The sequence below is a fragment of the Elephas maximus genome, chromosome 1 (genome assembly GCF_024166365.1).
Source record: "Elephas maximus indicus isolate mEleMax1 chromosome 1, mEleMax1 primary haplotype, whole genome shotgun sequence".
NCBI classification, from domain to species: Eukaryota; Metazoa; Chordata; class Mammalia; order Proboscidea; family Elephantidae; genus Elephas; species Elephas maximus.
Window position 1 is genome coordinate 29,701,298 of NC_064819.1, and position 26,407 is coordinate 29,727,704.

Consider the following 26,407-nt stretch of genomic DNA (forward strand, 5'->3'; position numbering starts at 1 on the left):
AAGGAGCGGCTGGTAGATTCAAACCACCAACCTTTTGGTAGCAGCTGAGCTCTCAACCACTGCGCCACCAGGGCTCCCTCTTACTGTAAACAAGACCCTGAAATCTTCAGATGGTTTCTCTCTGTCGTCTTGTGATTTCTCATTCCAGATAAGCTTAATGTCAACTGCAAGTTCGAAGGATTTCATTCTCTACTTTCTGATTTCTTCTAAAATAGTTAAATAAGATTTCTAGTTAAATGTGGCAGATTGGACACAAGCATTGATCTCGGGACTAAAGGGGATAAAAAAAAAGATATAACATTCAACAACACAGATGAATCTTTAAAGCAGCATTATGCTAAAAGAAGCCGAACACAAAAGGCTACATCGCATATTACTCCATTTATAGGACGGTCTAGAAAAGGCACGATTACGGGACAGAAAACAGACCAGTGTTTGCCAGGGGCAGTGTATGGGGGAGAGGCGACCTACGTGAGCCTTTCTTCCTGCTAACTCCAGTGATGAGATGTACAAAAGGCATTCTGAAGGTAAAATGTCCAAGACGTGAAAATGTCAGAATCTCCAGAAGGCATGAACAGGCTTCCAAGGATGCTGACAATTTTCCTGGCACTTTTACTTTGACAAAGACAAGATCCATTTAGTTGTCTAATTGTGGCAAGCTTTGTTAAAATAAAATGCAGTCACATTGCTTTACAGATATAACTTTCTATTTACTGCGTGCATCTAAATTAATTTTGCATTTAGAATCATTTAACACCCTTTGAGATAAAGAGGTACCTCTGGGTGATTCTAAATGAGCGTCAACAACCATGGGTCTAGGAAAGAAACTGAGATAAGCGTTTGGCACAATCAAGGTTACGTCCTCTTAGGATCAGGAAGACACGGAGCGTAAGGGAAGGGATTTCCTAGAGTTTCCCACCCTGGAATTAGTTGGGCTAAAGGATAGAGGTAAAAATCCAGGGTCTGGTGGCAAGAAATGGTTAAGGAAGGAGCCATTAGTTAGATTCTAAGGGTTCACAAACAAGAACGTAATCAGCTCATAAACTCTTCCCTCACTCTCCAAGACAAATCAAAAAAGGGTGTCTTTTCCTACTTCCCTCAAGAAACTTTTGAGTATCATGTGTCTACCGCATACAATCTTCATGGTTTCTGCTGTCCTCTTAGGGTTTTCTTTCCTTTCCAAACACGCTTTTAATGTTGCATTTTACCTTTGCTTCACTGGGTAATAATTTCGTGGGAATACACTTTATATCTCTTCTAGGATGATCCCAGCCCACCTTATAATTCCCTATATATTCCTTTATAATCCATTTGAGGGCTTTTACCTGGTACCCCTTTCTTACTTCCCCAGCCTAAAAACGAGTAGGTTCAATAGCTAGGATTTAGTTTGAATATGTGAGTTTGAATTAGTGAGAATGGGTATTACAATGGGGGCTGCTCTTCAACTTCATGAGACCAACTTAGATGAGCTCCAGATTTTAAAATATGAAAATAACTTATTATTAAATACTTATGGGGAAAAGAATCATATAATATGTGGCCTTTCGTGTCTGGTTTCTTTCACTCAGCATAATATTTTCGAGGTTCATCCATGTTGTAGCATGTATCAGTACTTCATTCCTTTTTATTGCCAAATAATAGTTCACTGTATGGATATTCCACAGTTCACTTACCCATTTCTCAGTTGATGGACATTTGGGTTGTCCCCATTTTTTTGGCTACTGTGAATAATGCTGCTGTGAACACGGGTGTACAAGGTTTTGTGCGGACATTTGGTTTCATTTCTCTTGGGCACATACCTAGGAGTAGAATTTCTGAGTGATATGGTAATTCTATGTCTAACTTTTTGAGGAATCACCAGCAATGTATGAGGATTCCAATTACCCCATATCCTTGTCAACCCTTGCTATTTTCTGTTTTTAAATTGTGATTATTGTTGTTGTTATTATCATCATCATCATCCATCCTAGTAGGTATGAAGTGCTATCTTATTTTTGCTTTGTTTTGATTTGCATTTCTCTAGCAACTAATAGGAGCCCTGGTGGCACAGTAGTTTGGCAGCTAACCAAAAGGTCGGCAGTTCAAATCCACCAGCTGCTCCTTGGAAACACTATGGGGAAGTACTACTCTGTCCTACAGTGTTGCTATGAGTCAGAATCAATGGCAATGGCTTTTTTTTTTTTTTTTTAGCAACTAACAAGCAACAACAATGACTAATGATGGAGTCTGATTATTTTTTAAACCCAATACATCCACTTCTCACTTATCAACATGGTTAGGTTCCAAAAACCAGGTCATCATGTGAAAATCAGCGTTATGCAGGAATGGGGGATGACCACATCAGATCACAAAGTGGACAATGACTACATCATTACATAACTGCCAAATCAAGTCATTACATAACTGCCAAATCAAGTCATTACATAACTGCCAAATCACATCATTACATAACTGCCAAATCACGTCATTACATAACTGCCAAATCATGTCATTACATAACTGCCAAATCACGTCGTTACATAACTGCCAAATCAAGTCATTACATAACTGCCAAATCACATCATTACATAACTGCCAAATCACATCATTATATAACTGCCAAATCACATCATTACATAACTGCCAAAGCACTGAGAATCATGGCCCAGCCAAGGTGATGCACAGCCTTAACCATCACAACCAGCGTTACTCTCGCCTCACCCCTTGGCGTTTGGTACTGCCAGACGTATGTCGTTAATGTGCAAAATAATTGGATAGATTTTTTACTACTGTCGTAAATGTGAAATGATGGATAATGAATAGTGGGAATTAAGTGTAGCTACAGATTCTGGCTTATTCTCTCTTTCCCTTTTTCTCCTTACTCAGTACTTATGCAGAATCAAGAGAAAAGACTCAAATTTTATTATTACCACCGGGATTTAGTTTGAGAGTTAAAATGGTAGAATACAAACGTATTTAGCATACTCTTAAATGTGCCTGTTATGTTGCTGGCTTCATTTCAAGCTTTTTCTTGGCATGGCAGTATAATTAAATTAAGGAAGGTGCTATGAAAGGAGAAGTTGAGAACTAAATCGCTGGTTAGGAATGGCTACGTTCAGAGTCAAGTGGTATTCTGGACTTCCTGTTTTTCTGACTTCCAACTATTTTAGGTAATTTTTCCTGGCTACTGTGGGGCTCTCCAGTCTTCAAAAAAAAATTTTCCGCTACTGGACTCTCACTGTTTCTCACCCAGGTTACTACCTCACAGAGCTCTAGGCGGCCTCATACCCACCAATCACCCTACATTTATTATTACTCTCTGGTAGGCACAGCGGTTAAGAGCTCAGCTGCTAACCAAAAGGTTGGCAGTTCAAATCCACCAGCTGCTCCTTGGAAACCCTATGGGGCAGTTCTACTCTGTCCTACAGGGTGGCTATGAGTCAGAATCAATTCAATGGCTGTGGGTCTCTATGAGTCGGAATCAATTCAATGGCCGTGGGTCTTGCACAAATGACTTCTCAAAGTCAAAACTATTTCCAACAAGGTAAATTGACGTCAATTGGCCGTTTCATTTTAGGGAATTACAGCCCAGTGCTTTAAACACACAAGATAATACTGTAAAGGAGTTAGAATAGGTCGTCCAGCTTACTCACTTAGTAGACATCCATTGAGCATGTACCAGACACTGTGTTATGATGCCAGAGATCACGGAGTAGACAGATCAAACAGTCTTGCCCTCAAGGAGTGTACAACAATGTTAGATAGGCACATAAACAAATAACTATAAAAACCCATTGTCGTCAAGTTGATTCTGACTCATAGTGACCCTATAGTACAGAGTGGAACTGCCCCATAGAGTTTCCAAGCAGCACCTGGTGGGTTAGAGCCTTTTGGTTAGCAGCTGTAGCTCTTAACCACTACGCCACCAGGGTTTCCAAGTAACTATAAGTAAGGCTGAATTAAATGAGCCTTCAAGAGCAGTATGAGCCCACAGCATAGCAGAGGAAGCAGCAACTAACGCTTGATTGAAAAAATCAGATGAGAACTTCATACAGGAAGAGACATTTGAGCAGCAAAGCTGGACCCTGAAGAAGCAGTAAGAGTTGCACCAGTGGAGAAGGGGTGGGGCAGGAGGGAGAGAGAAAGTGAACGTGCTATATCCTGGCAAATGGAATTTCATGAGGAAAACAAGAGAGGCCAAGAAGATACACGGCATTTTCCAGGAAGAGCAAAGAGCCTGGAGTAGCTGGAACCCAAGTTACAGGGAGAGCAGTGATTGGCACTGCTATAACCATACGGTGGTGCCACATCATGGGAGGTTCTGCATACTGGGCTACGAGTCTCTTTTCTCTGACCAGAAGAATTTGACCTCATAGAAACCTTACTCATTCTTATGCAATGATCAGAAAGCTTTTATTCAAGATCACAGGATTGGAATGAAGAAAATATATACTGTTTCTGAAATCGTGCTGTAACATTAAATCACATACACACACACACACATATATATATACTGTGGACCCCTGGTGAGTAGTGGTTAAGAGATCAGGCTGCTAACCAAAAAGCTGGCAATTCGAATCCACCAGCTCCTCCTTGGAAACCCTATGGGGCAGTTCTACACTGTCTTATAAGGTCGCTATGAGTTGGAATCGGCTGGATTGCACACAACCACTATACATATATACTGTATATATTTTATATATATATATATACACACATACACCAGAAACCCTGGTGGTGCAGTGGTAAGTGCTGGCTGCTAACTGAAAGGTGGGTGGTTTGAACCCAAAGCTGCTCTGTGGGAGAAAGGTGAGGCAGTCTGATAAGTGAATGGAACAATAGCATTGTTTTGGGACATAAAATCGAGGCAGAGTCCCCCTTAAATCATTCACTGGCACAAACACACACTTCAGAGCCACTTACAGAAACCTAACAGTAGCCAGGAGGACTAAGCATTTTGTCAAACAAAAAGACACAGGCCACAGGAAGTGTTCAATGTACCAAGGTGTATTGCTAGTGAGAACACCATTTCGGGGCTTATGACAATTTTATTCATTGCCAATAAGACAGGTTACATAATTCTCAAAGCCAGTGCAAAATGGAAATGAAGGGCCCCTTGTTCAAAACGTATCAAGAATTTCAAGACGGAGGCAGCAGAGCACTAAATCAAGTGCAAGACCCTGCACTGCTGCACAGGTTGCGTACCTGCAAGCTGGGCTCTGATGGCTAGCCCTGTTTTATTTTTATCTTTTAGATATTTTATCTTTGGTGGCAACATACACAGCCAAACATATATCCATTCACGATTTCTACGTGAACAATTCAACGACATTGGTTACATATGCTACATTGTGTCACCACTCTCACTATCTCTACCCATATGTTTCATCACGTTAATTCAGGCTCTCTGCCCCTTATGGTTCTCATCTGTGTTTTAGATTAACTGTTGCCAGTTTAAACTCATGGAGATATAGATAATACTTCATAAGAGCACTATGCTCGAGGCAAACACTTTTTATGAATTGGGCTAAACTTCCATTTAACGATAGCTCATGGGATAGTTTCGCCAACCCTAACTTTTCATGATAATCTGATTAATTTCCATAGCCTGATAATGTGTAAGGCAGTTCTCAACATTCAAGGGTGAACTTTTGCCACCAGTTATACCCCAGAGTTGACCCCAACCCCACCAGTGAGCTTTCCTTCTCGCCTTTATAGCAGTGGTAACTCAAGACAGCCCACCGTGGAGAAGTGCTAACTCCTTTCACCTGTTCTCATAACGCCATTCTTCTGCTCACTGAGATCTCAGGCCCATCCTCCTTAATCTTTTGCTTTTAAATCGTCAACCCTTCATAAAATTCATGATAATAAGAGTTAAGGTGATAAGATTTCAACCGTATCCAGTATTTAATCTTAAACAGACACATTATTTGGGCTACTGTTTACGCATGGAGCCCTGGTGGTGCAGTGGTTAAGAGCTCGGCTGCTAACCAAAATGTCGGTGGTTCGAATCCACCAGCTGCTCCTTGGAAACTGTATGAAGCAGTTCTACTCTGTCTCTATGAGGCAGAATTGACTTGACGGCAACGGGTTTGGTTTTTGGTTTTATTTATGCACAGTGTCAGTAAGTATGGCTGTGCTGTCGCTAATGTTGATGATGATGGCGATGAGGGATACCGCTTGCTGAGCGCCTAGGCATTGGGCTGCGTATTTACAGTCCCCAAAACTCATCGTTCATTATTACATAGTTTCCTTGATCTTGGTATTTTAGTCCTGTTCCTCAGTATATTGACACCTTCCTCAAAGGAAAAGCAAAGGAAGGAGGAGAAGAGAAAACACAGGTCATACAATTTTTAATAGATTTGGTGAGAATAAAAAAAAAAAAAAGAATGTTACTCTTATGGATTGGGTTGTGTCCCCCACAAAAAGATATATTGAAATCTACCAGCCGCTCCTTGGAAACCATTTGGGGCAGTTCCACTTTGCCCTATAGGGTCACTATGAGTCAGAATCGACTTGATGGCAATGGGGTTTGTTTGTTTGTTTGTTTAACCCCTGGTACCTGTTTGGAAATAAGGTCTTTGAAGATGTTCTCAGTTAACATGAGGTCAGCCTGGAGCAGGGTGGGTCCTAATCCAATACAAGTGGTCTCTTTATAAAAGAGGAAGAGAGTCAGAGAGACACACAGAGGGAGCATGGCCTGTGAAGATGCAGCTACAAGCCAAGGGATGCCTGGGGCTACCAAAAGCTGGGACAGACTAGAAAGGACCTTCCCCCAGAGCCTTCGGAGGGAGCGTGGCCTGGCCTGCACACTGATTTGGACTTCCAACCTCCAGAACTGTGAGACATTTCTGTTGTTTAGAGCCATCTACTTTGTGGTATTTTGTTTTAGCAGTCCTAGGGGGCTAATGGAAACCCTGGTGGCGTAGTGGTTAAGAGCTATGGCTGCTAACCAAAAGCTCGGCAGTTCAAATTCACCAGGTGCTCCTTGGAAACCCTGTGGGGTAGTTCTACTCGGTCCTACAGGGTCGACTCAACAGCAACAGATTTTTTTTTTTAATTTTTATTGTGCTTTAAGTGAAATTGTACAAGTCAAGTCAGTCTCTCATACAAAAATTTATATACACCTTGCTGTATACTCCTAGTTGCTCTCCCCGCAATGAGACAGCACCCTCCTTCCCTCCACTCTCTATTTTCATGACCATTTGGCCAGTTTCTGACCCCCTCTGCCCACTCATCTTCCATCCAGACAGGAGCTGCCCACATAGTCTCATGTGTCTACTTGATCCAAAAAGCTCACTCCTCGCCAGCATCATTTTCTGTCCCATAGTCCAGTCCAATCCCTGTCTGAAGAGTTGGCTTTGGGAATGGTTCCTGTCTTGGGCTAACAGAAGGCCTGGGGACCATGACCACCGGGGTCCTTCTAGTCTCAGTCAGACCATTAAATCTGGTTTTTTTACGAGAATTTGAGGTCTGCATCCCACTGCTCTCCTGTTCCCTCAGCGGTTCTCTGCTGTGTTCCCAACAGCAACAGATTTTTTTTCAGGGGACTAATGCACTGACTAAAAAAAATAAACACACCCGCTTAATTACAGCTCCTACATTTCTATGCATTTCATTTATTCTCCCTGGCCTTCAATGGATAAACTGGTCACTAGGCTTAAGTGTATCAATAAGTTGGCCATTTTAGGTTATAAAATCATAGAGTGAAGACACTACGCTTTTTTGAATTGCATTAATACAATACACCATTGCCGGCGAGTCAATTCCGACTCATAGCGAACTCTACAGGACAGAGTAGAGCTGCCTGACAGGGTTTCCAAAGAACAGCTGGTGGATGCGAACTGCCGACCTTTTGGTACAACATACAGAGGCTTAATTGTCAAAGAAAGAAAGTAAAACAGAGGACTTAACACAGCTGTAAATTCTACTCAAGCAATTCATAAGTATGTCTATTATGCTGCACCTTATACTTCATGTTATATTTAAAAGCCTTCCTAATTATTAGTGTACCATCACTACTAATGAACTTAAGGCTAGACCACCATGTGGCCTTGGATCAATCAAGGACGTGTGCTTGGCTCAGAGTGTGCTCTAAATGGAGCTAATCTATTTAGACCTTACCAATTTCAGGACAGCGCATATCTAAGGTCAGATACCCTCAATTGATTTGAACTGCATTACTGATTAGATTACTCCTATCTGCTGTAGCTAGAGAGGAATTATTTCAGTCTACTGACAATTTCCAAACCATTGTATGTGTAGCTGAACTTCAGTGCACAGCCTTTCTTTATTTCCATTTTGCCTTTTCATTTTTGATTTGGGGAGGCTATATAGTCTGCTATCCTCTGGCTGTAAGAAAGAGATTTTTCTTTGGACTCACGGAAGACATATCTAGTACCTCAGGACTTTTTCCCTCCTGAGCCACAGCTTAGCAGCATTAGCAGAAGCAGTTCAGCCAGGGGGGAAGTGAACAGCAGCTGAGTCAGTCTAATAATTTACACTGGGGAAAGCCCTTGGAATTCAGAGGCGCTGCCCAGCTGGAGAGACAAATCTCATCTCTGCTAATGGTGTTCCTCCCTCTCTCTATCAGGGCTGGCCTTTTTACACATGCGCACATAATTACATATGCACACTTAGAGTCCATCAAAGCCAAACAGCTCAGCACCCAGGATTAAATTACACAGTAAGACTTCCGGGCGTCATCTGGTCTCTACATCCTGCCTCGTAAATGCCGTCCATGATTCACATTGTAGAGCTGTAACAGAGCTTAAGAGTTCAAAAACGTATACAACTAAATACTAAAATCCAAAGGGGACAACATTATGGTTTTATTATGAGATGGACAATAATACGCTTGACTTCTTAAATAGATTTAAATAAGCAAATACATACCAGGAGACAGATAGGCACACAGATTTTGTTCCAAAAAAGACTTGAAGCTGCTAACAAAAATGCACACAGCACAACAGGGAAGAGGTGAAGGAAAATAAGAATAAAACATTAGAAAACAAAAAGCCCATGTAAAAACCATAGACACAGATAATTTGTATGCTGATAACGATGATGCACAGATTTGGCCCAGAGTTTTCCATGGGTCAAGACAAAAAGAAAGGCACAATTTTATATATGCAGGTAACATAAAAACAAAACATACTAACTTCCCAGGAGAAGCAGCGTTTACTTGTACTGAGGGCTGACAGGGCTTTCTTGTGTTGATCCACATGAAGCAAGGACCAATAAACAATGTCCTCACAGGATATACAGTTACATCCTTCCTTGGGCAGTTTTTGGAGTATCCCTCCATACAAGCCAAGATTGCCAAGTATTCCAGAAAAGCAGTACTTACAGTAAGAAATTCCAAACCAGGAATCTCTCACTCTTTCAAAGTGTGATTGAATCCAGAAGGGCATGGACTACACCTTCTTCAGGAAATCCATTTTGACTGCTATTTATCATACACAAACTTGCCAAAAAAAAAAAAGAATCACTAAGAATTACAGGTTATATTCTCCGGCAAGGACCTGGAATGCAAATATTCTGGACTTTCATTTAAGGGTAGATCCATAAACTTGAACAATCAGCCAAGAAGAAGAAAGAGCTTCTATGAAAATTCAGGAGTCTGACCACAATGTGTGTCTCCAAATCTCACCGCCATGCAGAGTGGGGCCAAGAAAGAAGCCTGACCACATGGCTGTTTATTTGTTATCACAACTCATTATGCTCTTCACATTCTGAGGAAACTTTATTTATTTTCAACGCTTTTAATAAGTATTTCTGTACATAGCACTTTGCAAATAGCATCGATTATTTTAAAGAGAGGAAAGCAATTTAACACTTAATATCTGTGCTGATTTACTGAAGTAGACCAGGAATGGTGAGGCAGGGAGCCACCATCTGGGGCCGTAAATTATCATTCTGTCCCATGGTAATGGGTGAGGGCTGAGCCATGAAGCTCCCCTAAGGGAACCCATCCATCAATGCAGCCATCCATAGCAGGGACTGCAGGAAAGGGTAGCCTCCAAGTACAGACAAGTGACTCTACTATGGCAGAAGGATACAGTGCTGACAGATCTTACAAAGCAGCTCTCAGACACCACCCCCAATACCAAATCCCTGGAAATTATAGGGAAAAGTCTCACACTGTCAATACTGGTAATTAGAGAGGACTTCAGGATTCAGAAAAAATAAAAAAAATAAAGGTCGGGGCCAAAAAAAAAAAAAAAAAAGCATCAAATGAGCGAGAACAAACAATAGGTTTAGGCGGCTTCATCTATTTTTAATCAACTTGCAAATATCTCTTGAAAAGAAAATGTTGGCATTATTTACCATAAAATGAAAACTGTGAATGAGAAGTTAACCTAGCAAGAAGCTACAAGGTTTCTCATGCATGTGCTTGCATAAATTTGCAGAACCCCTGTTGTTGTGAGCTGTCTTCCCATCCATTGTGACTACCACCGGCAACCCCACGTGTGCAGAGTAGAACTGTTCCAAAGGGTTTTCAAGGCTGTGACCTTTCAGATGTAGATCACCAGACCTGTCTTCCGGGTGCCTCTGGGTGGGTTTGAACCACCAACCTTTCAGCTAGTAGCCAGGCTCTTAACCATTTGTGCCACCCAGGGACCCTAACGAGGTGCCCCAGTGGCTGACTATTCTCTTCTGTCTCTTACAGTAAGCTAAAGGTTCCACTGCTTTGGACTATTTTCCCAAAATAATTTTAAAGATGGCATAATCAGGGAGGGAAAAAAAAAAGGCAGAAGACAGGAACAATTCTAATATGAAGGAAAACAGTAAAGAAAATTGAGTTTATTAAAATAATCAGAAAATTACAAGTAGGAAAAAAACCTCAAAAACCTGCGTAAGGTATTTTTTGAGGTCTCAAAACCTTTTTTTTTTGTTTGTTTTTTTCAAAACCTTAAAGGGCACCTGAGATCTTTCTTAGAAAGAGAATACAAGTTGGAAGTGCTAGAACTGGTTTTTTGGCATGCTGCTTCAATTAAGCTAAGGTCTACCATGCCTTCTAAGATGTTCAGGAGCTTGACAGACATCCTCACTTAAGTTCTCACCACGGCCATCTAAGAAAGGTAATCCTCAGATTTGCCAGCCAAAGACAGCTCCTGAAAACCTCCCGTTTCTGTGAAGAACCCCAAAACAAAACCAAACCCATTGCCATCGAGTCGATTCCGATTCACAGCGACACTATAGGACAGAGTAGAACTGCCCCATAGGGTTTCCAAGGAGCAGCTGTTGGATTCCAACTGCTGGTCTTTTAGTTGACAGCTGAGCTCTTAACCACTGTGCTCCCCTGTGAGGAAGGTGGTCGCTTATCAGATATTTTCTATTCAGCTTATTCATTTGACTCCACAAATGCTTTGTTAATCACCTACTCTGTCAGTTCTTCAGTAAGGATGATGCAAAGATGAACAAGATGGTAGATCCCTGCCCTGGAAGATTTTACAGTTTATTGGAGGAGAAATATATGAGTCAATAATTACTACGTAGTCTGAGAAGCTCTCTAAGGGAGACAGGGATAAGTGTTTGAAGAACAAAGAAGGGGAAATTCTTTTCTGGGATGAACAAGGAAGGGGTATAAAGAATATCAAGGAGCCCTGGCGGCACGGTGGTTAAGCACTCGGCTGCTAACTGAAAGGTCAGCGGTTGGAAGCCACTAGCTGCTCTGCAGGAGGAAGACGTGGCAGTCTGCTTCTCATAGTGTCCTATAGGGTCGCTATGTGCTGGAAGCGATTTGATGGCAAAGGGTTTGGTTTTTTTTTTGTTGTTGTTGTTTAGTAAAGAGTATCAGTCAGCGGATTGGCATGCATGAAGGTACGAGGTATGAAAATCACATGGCTATTTGAGGAAAGGAGGAAACTTGAGTTGGGTTGGTGGGAGGTGATGAGGAATGCATAAGATAAGGCTGGGAGGCAGATTAGAGGAATTTTTCCTATGGGTGGAGAACCACGGACAGGTGGAGGGAGGTGTCATAATTAGATCTGAAAGATGATTCTATTTAAGAGTAGGAGATGCATGGAGGAAGGATGGAGGGCGGAAAACAGGTAATATAGAGAGAGTGGAATGAATGTGTGGGTATTTAGAAGACAGAATTGATAGGACACAGGGACTGGCTGGATGTTGAGAAACTGAATGAACAGACAGACAATGGTCAGACCATATATAAACTCCGACGCACTATCTGCAGCATCCAGCCCAGGAAGACAAACCACTGCCTTCAGCATCTATGTCAGGATGTCAAATCACTATCTGCAGCTCCCAGCTCTGGAAGCCAAACAACTATCCCTGTAACAATGGGCCCAAAATGGCCAGGACTTGATTAATAACTGGCAGCTTCCTTAATTTTTGTCTCAGATTTCATAAACCAGAGACCCCATCAGCCTAAGACCAGAAGAATTAGATGGTACCCGGCTACCACCAATGACCGTCCTCACAGGGGACAAAACAGAGAGTATCTGATGGAGCAGGAGAAAAGTGAGGTGCAGAACTCAAATTCTAGGAAAAAGACCAGACTTAATGGTCTGACTGAGACTAGAGGAACCCCAGAAGACATGGTCCCCGGACTCTCTGTTAACCCAGAACTAAAACCATTCCCGAAGCCAACTCTTCAGACAAAGACTAGGCTGAACTATAAGACATAAGGAAACCCTGGTGGCATAGTGATTGAGAGCTACAGCTGCTAACCAAAAGCCTGGCAGTTGGATTCCACCATGAGCTCCTTGGAAACCCTGTGGGGCAGTTCTACTCCCTGCTATTGGGCCGCTATGAGTGGGAACTGACTCGACGGCAACAGGGTTTTTTTTATAAGACATAAAATGATACTCGTGAAGAGTGAGCTTTTTAGTTCAAGTAGATACATGAGATTAAATGGGCAGCTCCTGTCTGGAGACAAGATGAGAAGGCAGAAAGGGATAGGAGCTGGTGGAATGGACACAGGTAATGTGGGTTGGAAAGGGGGAGTGTGCTGCCACATTATAGGGATAGTAACTAGGGTTACATAACAATATGTGTATAAATTTTTGTATAAGAAACTAACTTGAGCTGTTAACTTTCACCTAAAGCATAATAAAAAATTTTTGTGCCAGATCCCAACTTAGGACTGACCAGAAAAAGCCAAATATGCTCCCCTAACCAATCACATAAAATGCACCGCTTCCAGTTAGCCCACCTCCAGCTTCCTCATGCCAGCTGCCTCCAATCAGGGCATACCTGAAGGCTTCCCTTTTCCCACTATAAAGCTTTCTATCTCTGCCCGCCTTTGAGTCTCTGCCAAATGGAAGTGAAGGTGGCTGACTCCCTTCCTGTCGCCAGCTCTGAACAGACTGCCCTTGTTTACTCTTATTTGGATTTTTGCTTGTTTGTTTGTTTCCATGACGTGATGGTAAGAGAGGGCATTCCAGCGTGGAGGACTGGATGAGACCAAGAGGTGTAAAATACAGACCAGGGGCCAGTTTGGAAACGGCAGTGAGGTGCTCATACTTTCATAGGATCTGCCGGGGAAACAAGGAATAAGGAAATAGCTCAACTGAAACTGGGACAAAGGATGACAATTATCATTGGGGAGACAAGTACCAGGGAAAATTTCACACAATTACCATACTCAGGTCAGAAGGATTGCAAACTCTCTGGGTTCACTTTATCCTCAGCTGAGCATTGAGTATTATGCTTTCTCAAGAGTAATTTCATCATTTTCCTTTGTCTCTTTCAATGATCTTCCTGAATCTACCACCAAGCCCCAACCCACCCCATACACACTACTACACAGTCAAGTAATCTCTTATCCTTTCCTCCCACCACGCACATGTCAGTTTGTCATCCTGTGTTAACTTGCATGTTGCTATGCAGCTGGAAGCTATGCCACCTGGTATTTCAAATGCCAGTAGGGTCATCCACAGTGGACAAGTTTCAGCAGAGCTTCCAGGCTAAGGCAGACAAGGTAGAAAGGCCTGGCGATCTACTTCCGAAAAGTAGCCAATGAAAACTCTATAGGTCACAACAGAAAACTGTCTGATATAGTGCTGGAAGATGAGCCCCCTTGGCTGGAAGGCACTCAAAATACACAGTGGCTACAACAATGAACGTGAGCATACCAACAATTGTGAAGCATACGGGATTGGGCAACATTTTGTTCTATTGTACATGAGATCACCATGAGTCAGAGATGACTCAACAGCACCTAACAACAACAACAACAACAATCTTTCCTCAAACCAACAGTGTTCCTTTCTTGAAAACCGTGTCTTCCGTGAGCTATTTCTTGGATCTCCTCAATAAACCAGTGTCAGTTAAAGGATGCAACAGTGAACCCAGACAACAAACTACCTTATCAAAGTCCAAATCCACATTTCCATTAGCTTCTTATACCTTTATTGTTTCTTGCTTTATCTATTTATATTTAAGTAACATTATGATTTAATGGAGAAAAGATTGAGGTTGTCAAGGTTTTCATTTTACTCGGATCCACAAACAAAACCCATGGAAGCAGCAGTCAAGAAATCAAGTGACGTATTATATCGGGCAAATCTGCTGCAAAAGACCTCTTGAAAGTCAAAAAGCAAAGATGTCACCTTGAAGACCAAGGTGCGCCCAACCCATTTTGATATGGACAGATTTTCTGTGCTGTTTCTTTTTTTTTGGAGTGGGGGAGTAAGAATTTCTATTTAAAAGAGAAGACAACCAACATTAGCTCAATAGTTGTTTATGGAGAACCTACCATCTGTCACTTGCAGTGGGAAACAAAGACATAGTACCTGCTTACATGGGACTTCTACCCCACTGAGAATCATGGTGGAAGAGGCAGGGGTGACCACTGACCTCTCCATCAGTTCCAGATGAGCCCACCCAACTGCCTTCTTGCCTCCTCCACTTGGATATATGATAGATAAAACAGAACACTTGCTTTTCCTACCACACCTTCGATCCCTTCCCAGTCTTCCCCATTGTATTAGCTTCCCATTGCTGTGGTAGCAAATCACCACAAACCCAGTGGCTTAAAACAACACAAATGTATTATCTTCTAGAAATCAGACATCCAACATGGAACTCACTGGGCTAGAATCAAGGTACTGCCAGGACTGCATTTCTCTCTGGACTCTAGGGAAGAATCATTTCCTTGCTTGTTCAGGTGTTGTCAGAATTCAGTTCCAAGTGGTTGTGGGACTGAGGTCCCTGTTTTCTTGTTGGCTGTCAGCTGGGGACTTTATTTAAACCTTAAGTCTTCTGAATACAACCCTTGGCTACCTCTGAGTTCTAATGGCCATCAACAGTTAGGACTGCCCAATGTGGGCACCAAGGAGCCCTGGTGGCACAGTGGTTAAGGGTTCAGCTGCTAACCAAAAGGTCGGCAGTTCAAATCCACCAACTGCTCCTTGGAAACCCTATGGGGGCAGTTCTACTCCGTCCTATAGGGTAGCTTTGAGTCAGAATCAACTAAATGGCAATGGGCCTGTTTTGGGTTTTGAATGTGGGTGTTGAGGAGCCTTGGTGCCAAAATGATTAAGTGCTCGGCTGCTAACCAAAAGGTTGGTGGTTTGAACTCACTCAGCAGCCCCACAGGAAGAATACCTGGCAATCTGCTGTGTAAAGAAAACCCTATGGGGGGAGTTCTACTCTGTCACATGGGGTTGCTATGAGTCGAAATCAACTTGACAGCACCTATCAACAACAATGTGGGCACCATTATTCCAAGGGTCTTTCAGGACAGCTACTATTTCCAGGAATATTGGAGTATATTTGCACTGACCTTCAGAGCTTAGGTCTCCAGAGAAAGTGACTCTGATTCCCCATTATCTGTGATAGAAAGAAGGATTACACAAGTATAAGGAAGTCAGTATTGCAATTCGACAAAGCTCTCCTGAGTGCCTGCTGCATGCCAAGCTCTGGGCTTGTTAGAAACCATGTGGGATATGAAGGTGAAAACATGACATCCTGTTTGTCTTCTGGGAAACCTGACATATTCCATAATTTAATTACCAAAAAAGAAGACATGGTCCCTGCTTTTCAAAGCTCAAGTCTAGTAGGGAAGAGAGCCACTAAGACAGGCAGTTCTAAATCAAGGCAGATCATGTAAGTGCTTAGAATAAAGGCACAAAGTGGATTAGGACAATAGGGAATAGATCCATCTTTCTGGTTTGGGGGAACAAAAGTCTGGTCATCTGTCTCCACAGAAACATGAGCCCAAAAGTTTGAAATCTTGGGGGGAAATGTCTTTCTTGCTGGTGCATCTGATCAGCCTTAAATGAATATTTTTGCTTCTGCAAGTAAAAAGGCATTAAGGCTAGCTTACTGGGTCACAGGCCTGAAGCTGCTGCCAGGTCCTCTTTCTACGGTTCTTGGCTGTTTCTTAGAACGGACAGCACTGCTTATCAGCTCCTTACACTGCACCATTTCCAACACCCCTTCTGCCCAGCCTGTCCATATCCCTCAAACCCTCCCAGGCTCTATCAGCTTCTCCCATCCTAAGCAACCAGTACTTCATTCTTCCTTTGCCACCATCCTCATACTCAAGGCAAGAGGTGACCCTAAAGCATCTGGTAACTAATTTCACAGGACAGAAAGGTTGCAGGCTCCCTCTCGGTGCAGCTCTTCCAGAAGGCAGGCAGAGGCCAGGCGGCCTTTCAGAGTCCCCCAGCATATGGGCAGGCTCTTCTCCAGTCTCCTCCACATGGCCACTGACAGGCCTGGGACTGGAGCCCAACAGGAATATTTAAAAAATCCTGGCTCAATCCACTCCACAGCCTCACGCCAGGCAGAGAAATGTGGTTTTGCATCTTTTTTGACCGTATGACTTCTTAGATACATTACACGGGTCAGACTGATGACTTCTTTCCCCCACCCCCTAAAAAAGAACACAAACTAAAAATAAAAGTCCTGTTTAAAGCGGTGAGTTTCTGCTAAAGCTTTAAGATCTTTGTACATAATCAGAGCAAAAGAGTTAGACTTTCTCCATGAAATCAAAATCATTTTATCTATAAAAACAAAAACTAACCCATTGCTGTTGAGTCAATTCCAACTCACAGCGACCCTAAGGACAGAGTAGAACTGCCCCATAGGGTTTCCAAGAAGCAGCTGGTAGATTCAAACTGCTGACCTTTTGGTTAGCAGCTGAGCTCTTAACCACTGTACCACCAGGGCTCCAGGTTTATCTGTAGTGCAACATAAATATTTACTATGGTAAAATACACTGTATACTAAAGTATTTACACACTTCACAATAGCATTTAATACCAGTCAACATTTATGACTTCCGTAATTTTGCAGTTTGCTGGTTTGGAAAAAAAGAGAGCAGGAGTCAGGAGTCCCAGCTGTGCCATAAATAAGTTGTTTGACCTTGCTCAAGTTACATAACCTCTCTGGGCCTGGATTTAATTGTCTGTAAACCGAAGGAGTTGGACTAGAAGGATAACCAGGGTCCCTTTCAGTAACTAAAAAACGTTCTGTGAGTGTAAGGAATCAGAACATCCAACAATGATTGGAATAACCCACTGCCGTCAAGTGGACCTGACTCATAGTGGCCCTGTAGGGCAGAGTAGAACTGCCCCCATAGGGTTTCCAAGGAGCGGCTGGTGGATTTGAACTGTTGACCTTTTGGTGAGCAGCCAAGCGCTTAACCACTGTGCCACCAGGGCTCCAACAACAGGGAACAGATTATCTCCAAACTGATGAATTTCTTTCACTGGCTGTCTGCTCAGTGTGGGGCATAGCTTTTGCTTTGGTAAAGAGGGTCAAACCAAGTGACCTCTCCTGTTCTTTCAATTTTAAGATTCTGTCATTTTACGGATTAGTTCTGGAGACCGTAAAACAACTAGAGAATGAAAGTAATTTCACAGTAAAAGGGTGGGGGGATACCCAGTCTTCCGGTTCCAGTAAATGTTCGCTGTTATGTTAGCAGAGCAATGACAGGGATTGCAAGTCACTGTGAAGCTCATGGGGACTGTTTGCCTTGGGTCAGGTTGCTGGGCCGTGTAAATAACTCTGCAAACACAACACCCAGCCATGAAAAGGTCTAAATGCCTTCAGCCACCCCAGACTGAGCATGTAGGGTTTCATCACACAAAGACTTGGGACTGCCAGCCGGGAACAGTAAGGCAAGAGGACCACAATCAGCTCTTGTTTGTTGGGGGGCACACAGACGTTCCCTACAGTGAATGTGCGCCACTGGCTTGAACAGGGAAGTTACATCAACAGAGTGGCAAATAATAACAAAAATCACTTATGTATCTCTTATACTTACAACAATCAACTAGCTTACACTTGTAGACTGAGTTGAGTTTCCAAAGTACTTGCATATATTCCTAACAGCCTGGTAACAGTCATGCGAGGTAGGCAGAGCAGGTTATTATTCCGGAGCTTCTTCTGAGGAAAATTATGGTTTAGGGAGGTTTAGTAACACTCGCTTCCCTTAACAACGGGAAACTGATCAAATTCTTATTACATCGCTCTCAACTGCTTTACATGTCTTTGTCACCAGGGGTCCGGCACAATAAAGATCAATCTGTTCATGATTTCAGTGGATGTGTATATACTCAGGGAAGGGCAGAGAAATAAAATATTGTCATAGAATTTCAGGAAATACTTTTTAAAAACGACAATCCTGAATTGTAATTTTTTTTTTTTAAGCTGAGTTAAAAATAGGTGTTGAATTAGGAATGCCTGTGGCATCTGGGAAATTATGAAAAGGAACCAAAATACCTATGACAAACCCAATGTAGGTTGTAATCTAGCAATACGATTCTGGAAGCATGTGATGGTAAAGCTTAGCATGCTGGGAAGACAGAACGAAAAGTCAGTACATTGGAAAGAGCGGAAAGTAGGGATATTGGGGAAAAAAAAGAAGAGTGAAAAGTGAAGTATTTGAAATAGGTGACAAACGTATGAAGTAACGAAGATCTTTCTACAGAAATTACCCTGAAGAAACTAAATTTAGATTGATAAAGAATTAAGCAAAGGAGCTAAGTGCTAAATATAGCCCATATTCAAACAAAGAAAGATTCTGGTGTAAGGTAAGAACGCAAAAGCTTTAAGCCTTAGAAGGAAAAGATGCTAATATCCGTTAAGGTGCCTAGTGCACTTTTGTGTTTTATATACCTTATCTTATTCAATCTTTATGCTTTCATGGAAATCAACATTTCATCATTTTGTAGATGAGAAAACTGAGACTCAGTTTAAATAAGTTGTCCAAGGTTACACTTGTTAGGTCTATCTGATTTCAATGCCTGGGTCCTTCTATCACGTTCTCTCTCCTGAGAAAAGGTGATATTTAAATTTGGTAGTTCTATTTAGTTTTTTTTTTTTTAGTTACTGGAAATATGAGAAATTAAGAAATACTTTTTTATTTTCTAATCATCTATAGGCTGAAAATTCCATGAGATATTGTAGTTTAAATTATCTATCCTGGTGATACTCGAGTCGGAAGATACGTGGAGTCAGAAGAATTGGGTTTGAATCCTGGTTTCCTTATTTAACCTGCCATATGATCTGGGATAAGCCAATATGCTATTCTTTCATTCTCTCTCTATATTTACGAAATATATTTGACAGATGTTATGATAGGCATCCCGGGGATGGAAAGATGTGCAAGACACAATTCCCTATCTTTGGAGTTTGTTTTCATTAAGTCAATTTAGTTACATCAAAAGTATCTTCTTCATTCTTAATCAGCATCATTCTTTTAGGGTTTCTACTCCAAGCAAGCAGGTACCTAAGGACAACTGCCCACAGGGACATGAGGTAAATGAATAGTTAGAAATAAGAGGCCACTGTCCCTTATGGATGAGGGGACTTCTGGGAATAATTTTTCCAAAACTGTGTGGCCGGCTAATCCTACCTTGTATTACATTACTGTTTTCCTTTGTGACTGCCTGTTCTGGACTGAATTGTGTCCCCCCAAAAATATCCCTACACCTGTGGGTGGAATCCTATTTGGAAATAGGGTCTTCTTTGTTATGTTAATGAGGCCATATCAGTGTAGGGTGTGTCTTAAACATAATTGCTTTTGAGATATAAAAAGAGCAGATTAGGCACAGAGAAAAGCAAACCAAAAGGAGGGAAAGATAGATGCCAGGTGGAGATCACCGAGGAACCCAGAAATGCCTGGGCTAGAGAATCTGAAAGAAGAGTTTTCTCTCAGAAACGAAAGAGAGAGAGGCCTCCCTTAGAGCCAGTGTCCTGAAACTGGACTTCTAGCCTCCTAAACTGTGAGGAAAAAAGCTTCTGCTCTATAAAGCCACCCGCTTGTGGTATTTCTGGTACAGCAGCACTAAGACACTGCCCAAAATGTAAACCCATCTGGTTTATAATCTCAAACAGACACTTCTCTGTGGGTCCTCTTCCCTGATCCCACTTCCTCTCCCTCCAAAACATTCCCATTGTACCCTCCTGTTCCATTTGCGACACCTTGGCTGAATGCTCCCTCAGCCTCCTTGAATGAATGATCATACTTGACTGCTTCCTCTTTTTCTTCCCACCTACAATCACCACATCCCATTTATCACGAAAATCCTATGAACATCCTCTCATCAGGAAAAATTTGGAAAGACATTGAAATGAGCAAAAAAGATTACCGGCCATTCAATCAAGAGCACCACTCCAAGTTTATCCTAACCCTTTGTAATTTTGAGATATTTGTTGATGTTGGTTTTGTAGAGTTGGCTTCAACCCATGGTGACCCCATGGACAATATAAACAAAATGCTGCCTAATCCCACACCATCCCCATGATCATAGGTGTGCTTGAGTCCATTGTGGCCTTCCAACCTAGGGGCTCATCTTCCAGCACTGTATCAGACATTATTCTCTTGTAATCCATAGGGTTTTCATTGGAAAATTTTTGGAAGTAGATTGCCAGGCCTTTCTTCCTAATTTGTCTTAGTGTGGAAGTTCCACTGAAGCTTATCTACCATGGGTAACCCTCCTGATATTTGAAAACACTGGTGTCTTAGTTATCTACTGCTGTTATAACAGAAATACCACAAGTGGATGGCTTTAACAAACAGAAATTTATTCTCTCACGGGCTAGGAGGCTAGAAGTCTGAATTCAGGGCACCAGCTCCAGGAGAAGGCTTTCTTTCTCTGTCACCTCTGGCAGAAGGTCCTTGTCATCAACCGTCCCCTGGTCTAGGAGCTTCTCAGCTCAGGGACCCCAGGTGCAAAGGACATGCTCCCCTCCTGGTTCTTCATTCTTGGTGGCATGAGGTCCCCCTGTCTCTCTGCTAGCTTCTCTCTTTTAAATCTCAAAAGAGATTGTCTCAAGATACAACCTAATCTTCTAGATTGAGTCCTGCCTCATTAACATAACTGCCTCTAATCCTGCCTCACTAACATCATAGAGGTAGGATTCACAACACAGGAAAATCGTATCAGATGACAAAACAGACAATCACACAACACTGAGAATCATGGCCTAGCCAAGTTGACACACATTTTTGGGGGACACAATTCAGTCCACAACCACTGGTAACATAGCTTTCAGCATCATAGCAACACAAGGGCACCACAATATGATAAACTGACAGAGGGGTGGTGGTTGAGATATTTATAATTCTGTAAATTGTAGCAAACTGATTCTTGTCCATAGAAATGCAAATGAATTGTGTCTGGTAGGATGCATTGATTATTCCCTGGTGGATATTGATCGGTTTTGCACCTAATTGTAAATTGGTTTTAGTATCCCTAATTGCCTATTGGAGCCCCAGTGGTGCAGTGGACAAGACCTTGGCTGCTAACCAAAAGGTCAGCAGTTCCAATTCAACATCCCCACCTTGGAAACCCTATGGGGCAGTTCTACTTTGCCCTACAGGGTCGCTATGAGTGGGAATCGGTTTTTGGTTTTGGATTTGCCTATATATCCGTGTGTTCTTTGAGTTTTCCTTTTATCATCTTACTGGTTCTCTCATTAATTAATGAGTTAATAATATCTTTGACACGTGCTTATTTTATGTGTGTGAATTGTTATTTTAGCCTTTAAAAAATATCCTTTAACATTCTGAATGTCTCCTGAATTTACGTATTTCTCTTTATCCCAACAACCGTTTCTACATAGGCCACCATCACCTTTGCCTGGACTGTTGTAACATCCCCTAACGGTACCCTTGTGTCTAGTCTCTCCACCCTACTCCATTCTCTTCTCCATAACCAGAGTGTTTTTCCCAGCACGCAACTCTGAACATAAAGCTCAACTTCTTAAAATCCCCCACTCTTAGAATAAAGCCCACCTTCTTTTTTTTTTCCTTGGTATGATTTGCTTCTCTAGCCTCATGTTTGATACCGGTTGCCGTTGGGTAGATTCCGACTCATAGTGACCTTAAAGGACAGGGCAGAACTGCCCCAAGGCTGTAAATCTTTACAGAAGCAGATTGCCACATCTTTCTCCTGAGGAGCTGCTGGTGGGTTCAAACCACCGACCCTTCTGGTTTGCAGCCGAACGCTTTAACCACTACTCCACCAGGGCTCCTGTGAAATGGCTATACACATGAAAGGTTTAGCTATTGTTCAGCATTTTTTTTTTTTTTAATCTCCTATTGAATTCCTCTTATATTCACCCAAGCAATATCATGAGTTTTCGGATAAATGTTGAAAATAGTAACTTTGTAATAAGGCATAGACACAGTGCACTATAGGTCCATGGTCCTGTCTTTAAATCCTAAAATAGTTTCCTTTTTTTTTTTCTGGTATTAACTGAGATTTCTTTAGGTCCTGTGCTTGCGATTTATTCTTAATAAACAGAATCCTGTCATTGGCCTTGAAGCTGCAAATCCTCCTAACTGGTAGCCACTGGCAGGAACCTGGAACAGATTATGGAGGGTGGGGGGTGCACCTGTGGTGGGGGTACTGTTGATGCTGGGGTCAAAAAGGAAAAAGGTCTGCATGTAAAGTGATGCAGGAGGGTTAGATAAAGCTGAAGGCTGAAAACATTCGCGAGAGTAAAATCCTACTCAGTATCTAGTAACAATGAAATGTTCTCACAAGGTTACCTATAAGAAGCTCCTTGTTACACATTTTTTAAGAAAAATGTCTTCTCTATGAAATCTTACTCGATTCCCAGGTACAGAAGCAGAGTGATGACATGAAAAAGAGTTTGAACCCTGGAGCCAGACTGTCTGAAAATGAGTGCTGATTCCACCTTGAGGAATTTACCCTTTGTACCTCAGTTTCACCTGGAGATTAGGGATGATAATAGCACCAAGTCATAGAATTGTTGTGAGGTTTAAATATATAAACATTATGACAGTGACTGGTAGATATTAAGCACAATACAAAACAAAAACCAAACATACAAAAAACTTGTTGCCATCAAGTCAATTCTGACTCATGGTGACCCTATAGAGCAGAGGGGAACTGCCCCATGGGCTTCCAAGGAGCAGCTGGGAGATTCGCACTGTCGACCTTTCGGTTAACAGACGAGCTCTTAACCACTGAGCCACCAGGGCTCCACGCAGAATATAGATGTTAGCTGTTATTCTTGCTCCTTCCTCACATCCACGTTCTATTGCAATGGTCCTCTTGTGTGGGCTGTGGGTCCCTGGAGATCCCTGAGACATTTTAGGGGGGTCTGTGAGATCAGAACTATTCTATAATAAGACGTTATTTGCCTTTTCACTCTCATTCTCTCACAAGCACACAGTGGAGCTTTCCAAAGGCTGCTTTCTCTCACGTGGTACATACAACAGATTGGATACAGAAGCAGACATGAGAATCCAGCGATCTTCCATCAACTCAGACATGAAAGTGGTTTGCAAAATTTCTTTTAACTGCACCACCCTTCTCACAAAAATTTTTGGAGGTTTTGGAAACTATAGTTATTTTTCTTAAAAAAAAGATGTTATTTCTGTTAATGTTTAATGCCTTTGTTATTGTTAAAATTAATTAGTTAATTAATATTTTTAAATTTTCTCAGTTTTCATTCCTAACATGGTAAATATAGAAGATATAACTCACATAAACAAAAGCTCTTTGGGATCCGCAATAATTATTTTTGGTCTGGAGACCAAAAAGTTTGAAAACCCTTGTCCTATTATAATTGCTTATGTGTTCATCTCTCTCTGAGTGAACTGTGAGTTCTTGAGGGCAGGAATCCTATTTAACTCTTCTCTCTCTTTCTTTCTTCCTTCCTTCCTTAAATTGCCCACAGGATATACACTGGCAGCCTTTTACATGGTAGATAATTAATGAAGTCTGAGGAAGGATGAAGGAAGGAAACGAACATATATTAGCAACATCATTTATTCAGGGTTTTCTATATGTCAATGCCTAAACACGGACTTGAACCCTGAACCCTCAGATTAAAAGCCTAATGCTCTATAGAAACCCTGGTGGCACAGTGGTTAAGAGCTACCGCTGCTAACCAAAAGGTCAGCAGTTCGAATCTACCAGGCACTCCTTGGAAACTCTATGGGGCAGTTCAACCCTGTCCTATTACTATGAGTCGGAATCGACCTGATGGCAATGGATTTGGTTTGGGTATATGTCAGGGTCCCTAGGTGGCACAAATGGTTTGCGCTTGACTCCTAACCTTAAGGTTGGTGGTTCAAATCCACCCACCAGCGCTGTGAAAGAAAGAGCTGGAGATCTGCTTCTGCAAAGATTACAACCAAGAAAACCCTATGGAACAGTTCTACTCCATAACACATGGATTCGCCATGAGTTGGAATGTACTCCACAGTAATTTTTTTTAACTCCATGCCATGCATTGTGCTCAGTCTTTACATAATTTATCTCATTTAACCCTCTCTAAAGGCCAGATTTTGTGCAGTTAGGTTAGTTAGCCAGGTTGTAGTACTGGTTAGAGAAGATCAAGGAAAACGAGGAAACTATCAATGTGATGGACTGACACAAAGGTCACAACAATGAACTCAGCACACAGTCATGAAGATGGCACAGGACCCAGCAACATTTCGTTCTGTTAGACGTAAAGACACCTAGAGTCGGCACTACCTCAAGAGCAACCAACAACAAAAGTCATGGCTGGTTGGTTGATGGAGACCAATATCGGCAGGTCAACTAAGAAACAGAAATAGAAGGAAAAATTGTTTTTCCTTTGTTATTTAAGCATACTCTATAAAATAATCTACTGTTAAAGTATCTAAAAGTTTCTTTCATAAACTATTTTGTAAATTATATACGAAAATAAGAGATCCTGAGGAGTCTGCTTGGTTAAAAAAAAAATCAAAGAAAAATTTTTACTTTTTCAGTTTCCTGTGATGAAAAATAACAGGAATTAACCATGAAGGGTAGGTCCAGAACAAGGCCCCCAGAGCTTAGTTTCCTGGTCTTTGGCAGCTCCTTGGCTGCCACCACTTAGGAATATACCAGAGGAGGCTTCTCCTTAGAAGAAGACAGAAGCCTTGAGGCTATATTTTCCTTACTGTGAGCCTTCAAGTCCAGCTCACGGCCTGCTCAAATGCATTAACTATTCTTCAGCTTAGAGGAACTTCTGGGTACAAATAATATGCATTTCAGGTCACGTTACTCATGAGCTTGGCAAAGCTTTAAAGTATTACAGTTTGGTGTGTACTAGATACTCCCTTGGAGTCACTTCCTTTTCGTTGTGGTAGGGTGCCTTTTACCCTATTGTAATAAGAAGTGTCTCTTGATTACCCCTCTTTACTTTCCAGATGTGGTTCAAAGCTTTTAAGAACCCATGTGGCTGTTCTTTGTTTTTAAAATCATCCCATGGTATTTTAAATACTTAGCAAGAAAGAGACAAAGGCTATTTATAAAACAATCTGTGGTGAAAGCTGTTTGACTCTCACAAAATACTCAAGAGCCAGTATTATAGGTATGAGATTTAGTTAAAAGAAAGGCTTATCCATGTAGCTAACCTTTTGCTCAGAGGACAGCAGGTGATAGATACAGAGTGCTGCCTCGATGTGTTACGGTGGAAGTCCTCAGTGGTGAAAAGAAATCATTACAGAACATAGAAAGGATTATATGATTGTTTTTCTTTCTCCAAGAAACCTCATTACTTGGATCTCCTGGTCTCTGAGAATACTTAACAGGTAGATTAGGGCCGAGCTTCGATGTTAATACAAGCAGCATGAAGAAAATGCTCAGTTATTCTTGGTTAGACAAACAGATGGGAAGGACTTCTGCCCAGATATGGCCTGAAAAAGGAGGCAGAAGAGAAGAGGGGGGTGGAGAACCTGGCAAAGCAGTAAAATGTCGTTTCAGATTGGCTCTTGAGCCCTGGCAGCTGCAGCGTCAGGTGGGGATTTCCCAGGAGTTTCTAAACAGTGCAAAGATTTCGAGTGCATCCGTAATTCAGGCCCAGAAGCAGTGAGTAAAGATAAATATCTCAAGGTATGTGGCACCAGGTCCTTTTTAGTGTGCAGAGGTGTTTGAATTTGCTGTGTGAGGGGAAATGGACTCAACGGCAGCGTGTTTGGGTTTTTTGGTTTGGTTAGTAAAATGCTTAATCTCAC

General features: G+C 41.9%; 1 protein-coding gene across 12 annotated transcripts in view; it reads right to left on the minus strand.

Annotated features, from left to right (window-relative positions):
* The window catches only part of MAP3K13 (mitogen-activated protein kinase kinase kinase 13), a 187,266-nt gene that overhangs the window by 73,080 nt on the left and 87,779 nt on the right, over positions 1–26,407 (minus strand). The window contains exon 2 of one of the 12 annotated variants that reach the window (XM_049881215.1): positions 15,734–15,780. The exons of 10 other annotated variants lie outside the window; for them this stretch is intronic. The gene's annotated coding sequence lies outside the window, so the exon portion shown is untranslated. Of the gene's footprint in view, positions 1–15,733; positions 25,066–26,407 lie in introns of those variants that run through there. One more of the 12 variants, XM_049881202.1, reaches the window with a different exon arrangement.